A 16,779-nucleotide genomic window follows, 5' to 3' on the forward strand; every position below is an offset into this window, starting at 1 on the left:
TCAACATCATTGAGCCACTTTGGGGAGACCTGAAATATGCAGTTCTTGCTAAGACAGTCAAATAATGCAAATATTGCCACTTTTCCCCTGGACCTCCTAATGGTCTTTTTCCACCCCAGGGGTGGAGCTTGGAATCCTTATGCCGTGCAAGGTAATGTATATATACTCAGTTGAGGACATCTGTAAGGTTTGGTTCTGAAGAAGGTGCTAGCTATGAAATGTGTCAGCCAGACCGAATCACGGCAGTGTTCCCCCAAATTCTGGAGTGTACCGTTTCCAGGACTATTTAGCTATAGACAAATAGCTTGATGAGGGTTTGTGAGTACATTTTATGACAATTTCTTAAAAAAAGTGAATTTGTGGGATAATGCACTAGGCTGGTGCGCCCTTTTGTGTTTGTTTTTTCACATAATTTACAGGACCTGGAGGTTTTTTTTTGTCAAGAAGAATGGCCTGCTTTTCATTTGGCCCAAAATAGGGCTAGCAGTCATTGATGGGGATAATGCACAATATTGAGAAGTAAAGGGAAGAAAACTTTTAAATATGACCATTTTATTATTTTCCTTTATTAAAGTATATCTATAGCTAAATCTTTGTTTTAAATGTTGGGATAGTGTGGGGGAAGAATTAAAAGCCTTCAGGTTTTACTGCTATGTGGGTGCCCCATTACAGAGAATTTGGATCACTTTCTGTCCTGAGGATAACTCATTCACCAGATGGAAAGTGAGAATACTCTTCAAAGCCAGCACAGGAGTTAAAATGCTTTTAATTTTATTATCTAATTTTTTATTAATATTTTAGGGGAAGGCTAGAACCCTGTCAGCATTTTATTGTTGTCTGTTTTTCTGTTAGAAAAGAAGTAAAGAAAAAAAGGTGCAACAGATTTGTTTAGTGTGGCTGAGTAACAGCCCAAGGGTGAAAACTATGGGGGTGTAAACACTTCCAAAAAGTTCATGTAAGGAGAAATGATCAATTTTAATAACCAACAATCTTGATACATTTGTGGCAGCACCTCAGAACAAACCATTCTCTGTAATGATAAGAAAATAACACCAGAAAGCACTCACCTAAATGTAGCCCCACGCTCCCCACTAATCAGTGGTGGTGAGGCTGTTTCTTGAAATAGAGTGACATGCCATCTATCCACATGGGATTTGTCCTGGGGTGTGCTTATTACAAGCACCATATTTTGCTACCTTTGTGAATTGTTTATTATCTTTTTATCATTAAAGTCTTTCTAATGCACACTTTGGTGGGCATCCTCTGGTGTTTTTTCTTTAGGTTTTCTTGTTGCAGATTTTCACTCACTTCCTGTTTGGTAAAACAGCCCCAAAACAGGAAGTGAGGGGAAATAACTCTAAAAGAGCTCCATATGTTTTGCCTATGTAAAGTCTAGGCAGGAACTTGAATTTGAGATTTATAGGTTAACTCCTCATCCTAATAACAGCCCCTTCAGGAATGTAGGTAAGGTTTGGAGAACTTAAAAAAAAAGGATTTTTTTTTGTACTGGTTCCCCTGAGAAAATGAGTTGGTTTGTAAAAACAGTTGGTTTAAACAAAAATGAAAATGTTGCTTACAATGAATTACCCAACTAAGTTGGCCATCAATATTTACAATTTCACCAAAAACTCCTGCCAATATATTAACTTAAAGCATTTATAAAAGGGAGATACAGTGACAAAAGCATCATGAAATATTCTAATCTAGGTGGGCCAATGAAACTGCTCAAATTGGGAATTTCTTACAAAAACCGGTAAAAATATATATGCTACAGTTACTGGCGACCTTCTAAAAATGCGTAGACCAGCTTTATCATTAGAGATTTTATTAGCTTTATCAGAAGTCAGCAATGACAACTCATTATTTCCCTAGTACATATTACATTTCAAGAATTTTCTTCAGCTTCCCCACTGCCCAAAAGCCTTTTTAATCTCACCAGTTTATTTATCCTACATATGGACTGCATCAGGCACTTTAACATGTGGGACTACATCTTAAATTCATACTCTCTACCACTGCTTAATTTCATGATCCCAAGGAAGTTCTTCATAATCATAAAGAAAACATATTTATTTTCATTGTGTTTTTAACCAATGAGCACAAAGGGCTGGGTCTATAACAACTAGTGTTATTACAAAGAGGTGTTTTGGTGTTTGACTATACTTTTACTGTATGGCTACTTTTGCCCAATGCCTTGCATATTAAAAAGCAATACAACGGGAACCACTGTTTAGTTTTAAACCAGGACTGTGTAAAATTAAATTGGAATAAAAAAGAAAATTTAAAAGAAAACAACAGGACCATATAATGAATACTTTCATAATCTTCAGAGAAAACAGCAAGCCACCTAGACTTGTAAGCAAGTATTAATTGAAAGCTAAACTTGGTCCCATCTTGCTCTCATCTCCTAAGCCTCTTGATTGGTAATTTGCAGATTCAAATAATGAAATCTTTTTCTTGGAGCACATTATGGGACACAGGAGATGTATTTGTGTATGTAGGGTTATGCTGCTGCCTTTAGAAGATTGGACAATGGCAAACAAGAGCTGTAAGCAAAGCCCAGTATAAACTTTTCTACTCCCATTGTGCTTCAGGTGAGTAGCAAGGAATAGTTGGGGTGAATCAGAAGAAACAGAGGGAAGGATCATTATCCCATAATATACTCCATGAAAAGAATTTCATGCTAAGTCAAAAATTATATTTTCCTTATTGTACATTACAGAACACAGGGGAAATATTCAGGTACATAGGGATGTCCCTAAGCTTTCCTACTGAGGGATGGGGAAAACAGCAAATGAAGGCTAACCAGGACCAGGAGAACCAACAGAGAGGGGCTCAACAGCTTACAGAGCTGCCTGAAGAACCTTATGGGCAGCATCAGCTGAGTCCACCTGGTAAACCTTAATAAAGAGTGACCTTAAAGCGGAGTTCCACCCAAAAGTGGAACTTCCGCTTTAGGGAGTCCTGACCCCCCGACATGCCACATTTGGCATGTCATTTTTTGGGGGGGGGAGCGGGTACCTAGTTTTGACAGGTACCCGCTCCCACTTCCGCTCGGAGCGCCGCGGCGCCCTGAGCGGAAGTTCTCCTCTCCCCCTCCCTCCCTGCAATCTTCTGGGACACGTCAGAGGTCCCAGAAGATTGCCGGCCAATCACGGCGCGCAGCGCGACTCGCGCATGCGCAGTGGGTACCCGGCTGTGAAGCCGCAAACCGTAACAGCCGGGTGCCCACAGCAGTGATGCCGGCGCCGAGGGAGAGGATCGAGGCTTCCGGCGGCCGCATCGCTGGACCGTTGGACAGGTGAGTAAATGGCTGGAACTCCGCTTTAAGACCAAGTGACAAACTTGCAAATCTGAGAAAATATGGCTGATGTTGAAAGGCCAAGATGCACTAATCATACAGGTGTAGTGTGCTTTGGCAGAGAAAGGGGGAACTTGCCCTTGAGGACATACGCTTGAACGATGAGCTTTTTAATCTGCCTAGAGATGGTGGTACTAGATGCAGGCTATTCCTTAAGCTGAATATGCAAAGATCAAATTTCATTAGGAAAATTTGCTCTGTCTGCCACCTCCCACCCTACATCCCTTAATTTAAAAAAATGAAGCCGCACAAAAATGTGGACGAAGACAACAATCAGGCCCAAAGCCCACACGCATAAGCAAAGGGTCGGCTGGCTCCTGAGTGGCAGAGTCTGAACATGAGAGAGAACAGCCTTTAGTATATCCAGGAGATAGAAGACCTTAGGAAGGGCCCATATACTCCAAATAATGAAGGCTATCCCAACACAAACTTCCGGAGATTTTGGATTTACCCATTTCTCTGTAGGGATTTCAAAGTGCATTGGATGTTGGTGTAGTGATGAAACAAAGGGAAGAAAATATTTTTAAGCCCAGAGATAAAAGTTGTCCTGGATGTTTCCCATTAAAGAGGATATGCAAGAGGTGTTTCTTGCACTGCGGCTGAAGGATTAGAAAGGGCTTCTACCTTCTATCCACAGGGTATTTAAACAGATGTCTAGTGTTCTCAACAGAGGCAGGTAAAGTCTTGGTAAAAGAGGACATGGCCAGGTCCACAACAGGGATAGTCAAATTTTATAGGAACCCCCGCTCATTAGGATATTGCTCGGCAAAAAGCTTGGCGGTGAAGTTTTTTTTAGCAGGCCAAGAACTTTTCAGGGAACCTAGGCTGGTGACCTTTGGTATGGCTAGTGCAAGTTGCTCTACATCAAAGCCTCAGCGTACCGTGTCAATAAGGACTGAAAAATGGTATCTCTAAGTTTAGGACATACTGTATGTCAGCAGACCAAGACTCCTCGAGGTCCTCAAAATGGTCAAGGTACAGCCGTCATCCTTCTTAGCTGAATGTGCAAAAGTAGATGCAGCTAGAGGAAAATCAGGACATGCACTCTGGAAGAGAGCGAGAAGGTGCCTTCTTGCAGACTTTGCAATCTGAGAAAGCTAATATGGCTGAAATTGACCCCATCAACTCAAACATACTAGCAGAAAATACCTCTCCTGATAAGGAGGAGGAAGGGAGCACATTCCTGAAGCGGTTATTTATTGCAGAGCCCATGTATGATCTCTAGGGCTAAATCAAGGTTTAGAAGCTGCAAAAAAGGAGTACCAATGGCTCAGCAGTAACTGTAGCAACTTGTTAGTAGAGGGAAAAAAAGTGAAAAAAAATTACTTCTCTCAGAGAAGAGAGATGCCTGTTGTCCGAGAACAATATAAAAAAAAAAAAAAAAATGGAGGCATGCAGGGACTGGGATGTGCTCAAGCTTCTAAAGGGAAAAGCATAATACTATGTACCTAGATACTTCTGTGCCCTGCAATGTATAAATAAAGCCCCACTCTGGGATAATCTTCTTTGTCTGAGACCACATAACTGGTCATGGTCTCATGGTTGTGAGGGTTTCATTTAGACATAGGTCTGCTTCAAAAGAGACCTCTCCTGAGAGAAACCATTGCTGACTTCTCCTCTGGGAAATGCAAATGTGTACCCAGAACAAGTACACATATATGAACTTCTTAATTTACTCCGATTTCCTATCATACACACTCACTCAGGGGTATGGGTTTAAAGCGGAGTTCCGGACAAAATTTTTTTTTTTTTATTTTATAAAAATACCTCTAGGACAGTCAGGGCTAGTGCATTTAAGCAACGATAGCCTCTGAACTGTCCCCTGCTTAGTGTACCTGTAAGAAGAAAAAAACTTACCTTGAAAATTTCTTGTCCAGCGCCGCCATCTGCGGTGTGGGCAGCTGAAGCCATAGCATCCCTCTTCGTGTCCCTCTTCCTGGATTTTAAGGTCACAGAATGCCATGCTTGTCACTTCCGTTGCAGGCGCGTCATCTTGCAGCTGGTTCTGTGCATGCCCAGAAGCTGTTCTAATTCATTCAGCAGGGAATGACACGCATGCACCGGAAGTGACGAGGGACACCGATGCAGGCGCATTGACTCCTGGGATTGATAAAGCTCATCTTCCAGGAGTCAATGCAAAGGAGGAAGTGACGTTGGGGGCCGCGGCCATATGAGGAGGAAGAGGAAGGAAGGTAAGTTAATTTTCATTAAAAATAAGGTAAGTGAAACAAAAAAAAAAGAATGATCCAATTATTTTTCAGGATGCTTTCATTGGACGGTGTAAAGTTCAAAAATAGGGTGGAACTCCGCTTTAAATACTTATTTTGGGTCACTGACTCAAAGTATTGAAGAAAGAGAGCAACATGACAACCATGCAACTAGCATTTTCAAAAAGAGGTGAGCAAAAAAAACGTCACTTTTTAATTACAATGTTGCAATCAGAAACCATTTAGCTTGGGTTTCTCAACTGGTTCCCTTTCCTGTTCACAGAAGTATACAAGGTGTGTCTAAAAAGTTTGGTGAATGGTATCCGAAAACAAACAAAACAGAAGATACAAACAATTTAACCTTTATTGGCCTTCAAAATAATTGCCACTCTTCACGGCACACCTTTGACAACATTCATAAACTTTCTGGAAACTGTCAGCAAAGGTCTCTTTAGGAATCAATCGCAGAACCGCTGTCACACATTCTTTATTGCCACCACATCCATAATACGTGCATCTTCTATGACGCTCTTCAGGCAGGGAAACAGAAAGAAGTCCATAGGAGCCAAATCAGGGAATACAGTGGATGATCGAGAACATGTACATTGTGCTGAGCCAAGAATTGACGCACACAGATCGCACAGTGCACAGGCGCGTTATCGTGCAGTAACATCCACTGTCCAGTCCTGTGCAACTCTGGCAAACATGGTGGCATCCTTGATGTCGATGGAGGCGAGGAAATCCCCCTGATGTAGGGACGCCACCACAGTGCGCATGGACTCCATGTGGAATTTCTGTACCCGCACAAAGCAGTTTAGTGCCTTGAGGTAGAGTATTGGGTGCACCTTGCCCTTCTTCCTGGGAACTGTAAACAGGTTTGAGTAAAAACCTTGAAAATGTTCTGACTTTAGAGCCAGAACTATCACCCCTTGAAGTAACAAATCTTGCACCGCCCCATAGAGATCCTTTAAGCAATCTGGGGATAAGTGCAGGTTGGAAGGGAAGAACCTTTCCGGAGGATATGAAACTCGATCTTGTAGCTGGAGCAAATGACTTAGTGGACCCACTTGTCCTGGATCAGGGAGGTCCACGGATCCAGAAAGCAGCGAAGACATCCCCCCCACCGCATATCCACGTGAGGGCGCCCCTTTATGCGGAGGAATTTTTGTCCTCAGGTCTGGCAGCACCTGCTTGTGGTTTGCCCGACCAGGACTTTTTGGAACCCCCAGTGGAGAGCTGAAAGGGCTTGGATCCCTTGTCTTGAGACCCCGAGGGACAAAAAAGTTGCTTGTGAGCCGAAAAAGAGGGTCCCCCTCTGTGACGGGACTCTTTACCCCTGGAAGCCTGAGGAAGAAGAGTACTCTTTCCCCCTTTGAGGCCCTTGATGATGTAATCCAAGGAAGCTCCAATCAGGCGATCCCCCACGATTGGAAGATCGGACAAGGCCTTCTTAGAAGCCTGGTCCACAGACCAGCATTTCAGCCAGATAATGCGCTGCAGGACCACTGCTGAGACAGGCAGTCCAGAAAGCAGGGGAGCAGCATCCAAAGTGGTGTCACAGACAAACTGTAGCCCTTGGACCAAACTGATCCGCCAGCTACACCAAGGCAGGGGGAGCTGCTTCTCCTCCAGGTCCCGGCGTAAAAGCTTAGCCCACTCAGTCAGGAGTTTGCAACACCAGGGCAATAGTAATTACCGGCCTAATCGCCGAACCAGCCACATTTGGCGGGCCAGAGTCTCCGCTCTCTTATTAGCGGGACCTGTAAAGGCCGGGGACTCCTCAACCAGAATGAAGGTAGCTTAATGTGACCTGGAAACCGGTGAGTCCACTACAGATGGAACCGTCCACCTGTAACGCAGTTAATCCTCATAGGATAGCGCAAGCAAAAACGCTTAGCAAACAATGCATTTTGTACAACCCCACTGTTTTGTGACAATGTTGTCAAGGTAAGCAGAAAGAGGAACACCCTTGCCGCTTTGGAGGGCTTGTGGGTGCCAAAAGGAACCAGCGCCTCCGGCGCAGCATCAGCCACTACCTCCATTTTTAAAGTTTCACGCACTGACACAAACTGTACATCCACCAGCGCCTATTTAGGCGCGGCTAGAGGAGCAGAGGAATCATCCTCACTATATACTAAGCTCACCCTGAAAAAGATAAGGGTAGGCCGCCGACTACGATCCCACAAAGGAGACGCCGGCCAAGGGCCAACAATGGACCACCTACAGTGGCTACGGAAAGTATTCAGACCCCCTTAAATTTTTCACTTTGTTATATTGCAGCCATTTGCTAAAATCATTTAAGTTCATTCTTCTTCCTCATGAATGTACACACAGCTCCCCATATTGACGGAAAAACACAGAATTGTTGACATTGTTGCAGATTTATTAAAACAGAAAAACTGAAATAACACATGGTCCTAAGTATTCAGACCCTTTGCTGTGACACTCATATATTTAACTCAGGTGCTTTCCATTTCTTCTGATCATCCTTGAGATGGTTCTACACCTTCATTTGAGTCCAGCTGTGTTTGATTATACTGATTGGACTTGATTAGGAAAGCCACACACCTGTCTATATAAGACCTTGCAGATCACAATGCATGTCAGAGCAAATGAGAATCATGAGGTCAAAAGGAACTGCCTGAAGAGCTCAGAGACAGAATTGTGGCAAGGCACAGATCTGGCCAAGGTTACAAAAAGATTTCTGCTGCACTTAAGGTTCCTAAGAGCACAGTGGCCTCCATAATCCTCAAATGGAAGACGTTTGGGACGGCCAGAACCCTTCCTAGAGCTGGCCGTCCGGCCAAACTGAGCTATCGGGGGAGAAGAGCCTTGGTGAGAGAGGTAAAGAAGAACCCAAAGATCACTGTGGCTGAGCTCCAGAGATGCAGTCAGGAGATGGGAGAAAGTTGTAGAAAGTCAACCATCACTGCAGCCCTCCACCAGTCGGGGCTTTATGGCAGAGTGGCCCGACGGAAGTCTCTCCTCAGTGTAAGACACATGAAAGCCCTGCATGGAGTTTGCTAAAAAAAACACCTGAAGGACTCCAAGATGGTGAGAAATAAGATTCTCTGGTCTGATGAGACCAAAATAGAACTTTTTGGCCTTAATTCTAAGCGGTATGTGTGGAGAAAACCAGGCACTGCTCATCACCTGTCCAATACAGTCCCAACAGTGAAGCATGGTGGTGGCAGCATCATGCTGTGGGGGTGTTTTTCAGCTGCAGGGACTGGTTGCAATCGAGGGAAAGATGAATGTGGCCAAGTACAGGGATATCCTGGACAAAAACCTTCTCCAGAGTGCTCTGGACCTCAGACTGGGCCGAAAGTTTACCTTCTAACAAGACAAACCTAAGCACACAGCTAAAATAACGAAGGAGTGGCTTCACAACAACTCCGTGACTGTTCTTGAATGGCCCAGCCAGAGCCCTGACTTAAACCCAATTGAGCATCTCTGGAGAGACCTAAAAATGGCTGTCCACCAACGTTTACCATCCAACCTGACAGAACTGGAGAGGATCTGCAAGGAGGAATGGCAGAGGATCCCCAAATCCAGGTGTGAAAGACTTGTTGCATCTTTCCCAAAAAGACTCCTGGCTGTATTAGATCAAAAGGGGGCTTCTACTAAATACTGAGCAAAGGGTCTGAATACTTAGGACCATGTAATATTTCAGTTTTTCTTTTTTAATAAATCTGCAACAATGTCAACAAGTCTGTGTTTTTCTGTCAGTATGGGGTGCTATGTGTACATTCATGAGGAAGAAGAATGAACTTAAATGATTTTAGCAAATGGCTGCAATATAACAAAGAGTGAAAAATTTAAGGGGGGTCTGAATACTTTCCGTACCCACTGTATAAGGCCCCCGCAAAAAAACAAGGGGGTCACCCTCTGAGCCCTCCATAGAGGACATAGCCCACTTAAAAAGGGGGCTATTTGCCATGACGTGGAAGTGCAGGCAGGGTACCCTCACTAAAACAGGGCAGGTGTCCCACAGAATAATGGCGGCAAGGCTGTCATTAAAAAAATGACGTGCTCCCACAGCACTACCCCTTCCAAGGGAGGTGCCAAGCTGATCACATGGCCAAGCCGCGGCCTAAAATTTTGCGGAGGCCCAACCGCAATTGCATGGATCCTCGGCCCGGCAGGTGTCCAAAAGAAGAGTGGGGGCTTCAGCTACACACACACTGAGGCCACCCCCCAACGGCGGCACCCGACTTGGCCACATGGCCTAGTAGGTCACAAGAGCGGACATAAATTTTTGATGCGAGCTCCAGCAGAGCCGACCACCCAGGGGCAGTGAAGGAAAAGGCAGATGCCCAAACAGGAGCCAGTGGCATCAGCCACCCTCACAGGGGCCGCCTCAGTTTCCAGAAAGTAGGACGCAAAACCGTGGCCTAAATTTTTGTCCGGATCCGGCCGAGTGAGGCGCGTACCTGCTGATGTTAAAACATCCGCTCCTCAAGCCCAACAACTGCCAACAACCCAAAGACCCACAGTGACTTCAATTTTAGAGGGGCCGGGGGGGTGGATGGGAACCTGTGGGTCTGACCATCCCGGTTAGGGGCCCACGTCCACCCCAAAACCCCCTAGGGGTAGTGGGGCAGCTACTTAGCCCCCATCCAGTGGGGCTATGTAGCGGCCGACCTAGTGCAAAGCTGCGGTCTGCACAGGCTCGCTGGCTGGACTAGGGGGACCCTAAGGATCTATATTATCCAGTTCGTCGCCCAGTCCAGCACTTGATTACAAGAACACAATAATAAAAAATTCAATGTAAAAAGAAAAAAATGCCAGGACCAGAGATCCCAGCAAGGAACTAGGTCCTTACTCCTGACTAGGCAGAAAAAAAACTGAATACCTACAGCAGGAAGTGTTCAAGATTTTTCTCTGCCTAGTGTCCTACATCTGTAGGGGGTAGTATAAACCTTCGGTAAAGAATATGAAGAGCTGTGTCTGTCAATGAACAAAAGAGAAATGTGGAATTGTTTTTCACAGTGACAAAGTTACATCTTTTACTCTCTGGAAAAAAATTTACAAAACAAGGAAACTAATTGGCCACTGTCAATGGGCAACAGCTCTACTCTTGCTTTCATGTTATTGTCTCAAGTTTTAAAAAATAAGTGCCATATTTTTAGCCTGTTCAGAAATAAGGGTGAAGCTCTATCAATATGATGAAGAATCACAATAAAGACCGTATAAACAAGAGAAGTACAGATTGATTCAGCAAGTTAGGAAGTGTCGCTTTGTGACAGCATATGTAATTTTAAACACTCTACTACACTACTATTTTTTGGGGGGGGGGGGGGGGGGGAGTAAAATTAAAGAGGTCTGAAAACAGATACTTCTCGGGTCTACTGAAGTTACAGGGTTATTTGAATAAGAAATTAGTTCTATGTGGAGGAAACCAACAACTCCTTTTACTGGAAATGAAACCAACTCAAAGAAAGAAATACCTTTACAAAGTTGACTCCGTTAAAATTGGTGGTTGCAGAAAGGACAGTGCATGCCTGTAACCTAGATTTGGTGAATGCCAGAGATGTAATAAAATAACACCAGACATTCAACCTAGAAAGGGCTAGTCAAGCCATCAAGCCTCATAAGTGATATTACTTAAATGCATATCCCAACTATAGAGTATATTCAAGGATGGTACACCACAGGTAGCGCATTCCAAACCAAATGTGAAAAACCACATGACATTGATGAATAACTTAATTCTTTATGTACTTTACAATAACAACACAGTTAAACCATTATGTTTCTTCTGCCTTTATAGATAATCTTTGCATATTTAGAAAACAGAAATTCAACTTAAAGTATGACTATTTTTTCACACTATACTGTTCCTGATAGGAAAAAGTACCTGCAGTAGTTTTTCCTATTTTCCTAGGCGCTTTAAAATTTTGTCTATGATATTGGATTGGGCACCAACCTTTGACGTATGGCCTTCCAACAGGGCAGTTAGCAAGTGAACACCTACCTTAAGCTATCCACACTATCCATCTTTTGTGGTTAGATTTCCTTCAGATTTACCTTTTCTATGTAGTGTAAGGGCTTGCCAGATTGCATACAAATTAAAAGTGTTTAGGTTTGACCTCATATTATATGGTTTTGGTAAGTCTAAAGGAAAAAGTCTTCAGAAAATCTTATAGTGTCTATGGCCCATTAGGCACCTAATACTTACTGACATGCCTTACCTCCCTCTGCATATTTGGTGCTAGTGCTTGCCTTGGGCAAGTGCTGGGAGCCAGATAAAGACACTTACTAGCAAAGCAGCCTACTCCTTGCTAGCTGCAGTGTTGGGTGGCCTTGCGCCAAGGGGGGACAGTCCTTTGTCTGATATCACAGCTAGCATTAGAGCATCTAGAAGTATGGGAACAAGTATTACATATACTTCATCTCATCAGCAACTGAATACTCTTAAGGCCCCATGCACACGGGGCGTTAGAAAAAACGTGCGTCAAAGTTAGTTCTGACGCTGGAAAAAGCAGCTGTAAAAACGTGCTTTCAGTAGCTTTTTCCATTGGCGTTATTGCACGTTTTGCCATGTTGCTTTTAGCAGCGTTTTTTTCTGCCTCCATTCAAAATCAATGGTTCCCTATGGGAGCCTATTGATTTGAATGGAAGTCGCACCGCAAGTCAGATCAGGATGATCCGACTTGCGCTGTGAGAATCTTGAGGGGGAACTCCACGCCAAAATGGGAAAAAAATGGCGTGGGGGTCCCCCCCAGGTTCCAAACCAGGCCCTTTGGGTCTGGTATGGAATTTGAGGGTAGCCCCACGCCGTTTTTTTCGGCGTGGGGCTACCCTCAAATTCCATACCAGACCCTTATCCGAGCATGCAGCCCGGCAGGCCAGGAAAGGGGAGGGGACGAGCAAGCGGCCCCACCCCCCCTGGACCACACCAGGCCACATGCCCTCAACATGGGGAGTGTTGGTGCTTTGGGGCAGGGGGGCTCTGCACCCCCCACCTCAAAGCACCTTGCCCCCATGTTGATGAGGACAAGGGCCTCATCCCCACAACCCTGGCCGGTGGTTGTGGGGGTCTGCGGGCAGGGGGCTCATCGGAATCTGGAAGCCCCCTTTAACAAGGGGGGCCCCCCAGATCCCGGACCCCCTCACTATGTGAATGGGTATGGGGTACACTGTACCCCTACCCATTCACCCCATAAAAGGCAGTGTGTGTAAATAACGACAGGAGACGTTTTGAAAAGTTTATTAAAAACCTTCATCCGGTCTTCTCCACTCTGCTCTTCTCCTCTCCGCTCTTCTGCTGTCCAATCTTCTGCTCTTTTGCTCTTGGCTCTTCTCTTCTTCTTCCTCCGGTCCTCCTCCGACGATGTCTCCGGTGATTATGCCGGTCTCCGGAGGTTGTTATATAGCCATTAGGGGCGTGGCCGTTCGGTAACGTCATCGGGAGACCCCCGCCCCCTTATGTCACAGATGACGTCGTATGTGACATAAGGCCCCTGATGGCTATATAACAATCTGCAGAGACCGGAGACTGCCATAATCACCGGAGACATCGTCGGAGGAGGACGAAGAAGAGAAGAGCCAAGAGCAAAAGAGCAGAAGAGCGGACAGCAAAAGAGCAGATTGGACAGCAGAAGAGCGGAGAGGAGAAGATCAGAAGAGCAGAGTGGAGAAGACCGGAGTGGAGAAGACCGGATGAAGATTTTTAATAAACTTTTCAAAACGCCTCCTGTCGTTATTTACACACACTGCCTTTTTTTGGGGTGAATGGGTAGGGGTACAGTGTACCCCATACCCATTCACATAGGGAGGGGGTCCAGATTCCTATGAGCCCCCTGCCCGCAGACCCCCACAACCACCGGCCAGGGTTGTGGGGAAGAGGCCCTTGTCCTCATCAACATGGGGGCAAGGTGCTTTGAGGTGGGGGGGTGCAGACCCCCCCCATGTTGAGGGTATGTGGCCTGGTGTGGTCCAGGGGGGGTGGGGCCGCTCGCTCGTCCCCTCCCCTTTCCTGGCCTGCCGGGCTGCATGCTCGGATAAGGGCCTGGTTTGGAACCTGGGGGACCCCCACGCCGTTTTTCCCATTTTGGTGTGGAGTTCCCCCTCAAGATTCTCACAGCGCAAGTCGCCCCGCAAGTCGGATCCGACTTGCGGTGCGACTTCCATTCAAATCAATAGGCTCCCATAGGGAACCATTGATTTTGAATGGAAGAAAAAAAAAAACGTATAACGTGGCTTAACGCACGTTAAGCAACGCTATAGCAACGTTATTCAGCCTTTAGCAGCGTCAGACGTTTTTACAGCTGTAACGCTGGTCCTCAGAACGCGCAGGTCGTGGGTTGTTGTTGCAGCTTAAAAACGCCTAGGCCACTTACAGCTCAAAAACGTCCGTGTGTGCATGAGGCCACAGAATAACATGGAGGTGCGTTTTTGCGCTGCAAAAAGAAAACGCCTGGTGCTACTTACAGCGGCGTTAAAAACGCCCCGTGTGCATGGGGCCTTAAAAAAAAAAAAAAATTAATACTTTTTGTTTAAAATTAAACTCAACAGATAAATAAAGATAAGTAAACAATTTTATCTGCCACAGGATTTGGACTTCTGTTCATAAAGATTTGTGATCCAGGCACTCCTACAGACACCTTTGTTACATCCGTGCCCTCTCTTTTCTTTTCTCAGCAGTTAAATCAAACAGCTTGGTCACTAAACAATGAAATCGCATAACCACACTTATTGGGTCATGACTTTACTATTTACTCACAGTGTAAGAACCTGTATTAACTACTTGCCCCCCGCGCTATTGCCGAAAGACGGCTACAGCGCGGACCTTAATTGCCGGGAGGGCAAAAATTGACGTCCTCCCGTAAACGAGCGGCCTGCGTGCTACTGGCTCGCTCTGTGATCAGCAAGTCCATGAGACTCACCTGATCACAGATAGGAGTAAGGGGGCAGTCCCGCCCCCTTACCACGTGATCAGCTGTCAGCCAATGACAGCTGATTATGTGAAGTAAACAACAGCCGGCGATCAGCCGTTTTTTTTCCTCACACTGTCAGTGTGAGGAGAGAAAAAAAACCATCGCCGGCTGCTATCAGAGGGACAACGGTGCCGAAGAGGAGGGGGCAAATTGTGGTAGGTGGCACTGGTGTGTGGCACTGGTAGGTGGCACTGGTGGGCACAATTTGCCCCCTCCTCTTCGGCACCGTTGTCCCTCTGATAGCAGCCGGCGATGGTTTTTTTTCTCTCCTCACACTGACAGTGTGAGGAAAAAAAACGGCTGATCGCCGGCTGCTATCAGAGGGACAACGGTGCCGAAGAGGAGGGGGCAAATTGTGCCCACCAGTGCCACCTACCAGTGCCACACACCAGTGCCACCTACCAGTGCCCACCAGCGCCACCTACTAGTGCCCACCAGTGCCATTTGCCAGTGCCGACTAGTGTCACCTACCAGTGTCCACCAGCGCCACTTACCAGTGCCACCTATCAGCGCTTATCAGTGCCACCTATCAGTGCCCCATCATAAGGGTCACCTACCAGTGCCTATCATTGCCCATCAGTGCCACCTATTAGTGCCCATGAGTGCTGCCCTATTAGTGCCCTATTAGTACCCTTCAGCGCCACCTACCAGTGCCCTTCAGTGCTGCCCATCAGTGCCAACTATCAATGCTGCCTTACCAGTGCCGCCTTATCAGTGTTCATCAGTGTCGCCTATTAGTGCCCATCAGTGCTGCCACATCAGCGCACCTCAATAAAGGAGAAAAATTACCTGTTTGCAAAATTTTATAACAAACTATAAAAACTGTTTGTTTTTTCAAAATTTTCGGTCCTTTTTTGTTTGTTCAGAAAAAAATAAAAACCCCAGTAGCGATTAAATACCACCAATAGAAAGCTCAATTTGTTTGAAAAAAATGATAAAGATTTCATTTGGGTACAGTGTTGCATGACCGCGCAATTGTCATTCAAAGTGGGACAGCGCAGAAAGCGGAGAATTGGCCAGGGCAGGAGGGGGGTTTAAGTGCCCTGTAGGCAACGGGTTAATAGCCTAATTCTGAAATGTTTGGAAATCTTCTGAGGTCATTCAGAATTCAATGACAGGTGTATTTCAACCACTTTGAGCCTCCTACTGTCTTGCATTTGACCCAATTTAAGCGGATTATGCTTTTTTTTATACTTAGACCTATCGACACAGGCCGAAAGACTGTCTCTGCCTCTCCCAACCCAAGTGTCTAGGGATTTAAGAAAGCAGATAAAATAAAAAAAAAAGAGTTAAAAGAAAAGAGAAGGGTAGTTATACTAGCTGTACTAAGAAATAAATATTTTCTGATAAGTAACTATTTCTAAAGGGACACAAAACTGAATAAATAAAAACTCAAGCAGCATTAGTAGCCAGGCCAGGGTCAGGGGCCAATGAAACCCCTCTTAAGTAGCTGACTTAGGCCCCATTCACACTGGGGCGACGCTACTTGCCGGGGCGACCTCATAGGTCGCGGCGCGCTGCTCGCAACGCGATCTCGGAGCAGCCGGCACGGACTTCATAACATTGAAGTCTATGCAGGTTGCTCCGGGTCGCCCCAAAGAAGCTCTGGACCCTTTTTCTAAGTCGGAGCGACTTGTGTCGCTCCTATTAGAACGGGTCCGCAGCTTCTCTATGGAAGGCGACCTACGGCGACCTGTCAGGCGACCAGGTCGCCCCAGTGTGAACGGGGACTTAATCACTCAAATTACCATTTGTTGTGAAGGGCATACAAAAATAAAAAAACTAACACTCACTGGCAAAATTTAAATGGGTCTTTTTTTGCCTCATGTCAACATGTACCATGGGAGCAATGTATCAAAACTGGAACAGGCAGAATTTGAAGCAGCTGTGTATGGCAACTATCAGCTTCCATCTTCAATCTGTTTAGTTAGGCTTTGAAAATGAAATACAGGAGCTGATTGGTTGCCATACACAGCAGCTCCAGATTGTGGCTGCTCTAGTTTTAATAAATTGCCCTCAAAATGCTTAGATATGCTGGCAGTTACATAAATTGGGTATATATTGCGGAATGCTGTGTTTTTTAGTTTTCATTTAGCAGTTAGGCAACTAATCTCTCACACTGCTCCCAAATCCATTTCAGTGCTTTTACCCAGTTCATCATACATGGCTATCATTTCTGGCAAACCTTGCGCGCTAAAGGAAATTTCAGAACAGTAAAAACATTAGCGAGTACTCAAAATTAAACTTACTACAGAGTTCAAATATATCT

At 45.4% G+C, this 16,779-nt stretch overlaps 1 protein-coding gene across 1 annotated transcript in view; it reads right to left on the reverse strand.

The window, feature by feature from the left end:
* The window catches only part of ANAPC10 (anaphase promoting complex subunit 10), a 143,899-nt gene that overhangs the window by 67,933 nt on the left and 59,187 nt on the right, over positions 1 to 16,779 (reverse strand). The gene's annotated exons all lie outside the window — the stretch shown is intronic.

This window comes from Pelophylax lessonae (assembly GCF_965119305.1).
Source record: "Pelophylax lessonae genome assembly, chromosome: 1".
In the NCBI taxonomy this organism is placed as follows: domain Eukaryota; kingdom Metazoa; phylum Chordata; class Amphibia; order Anura; family Ranidae; genus Pelophylax; species Pelophylax lessonae.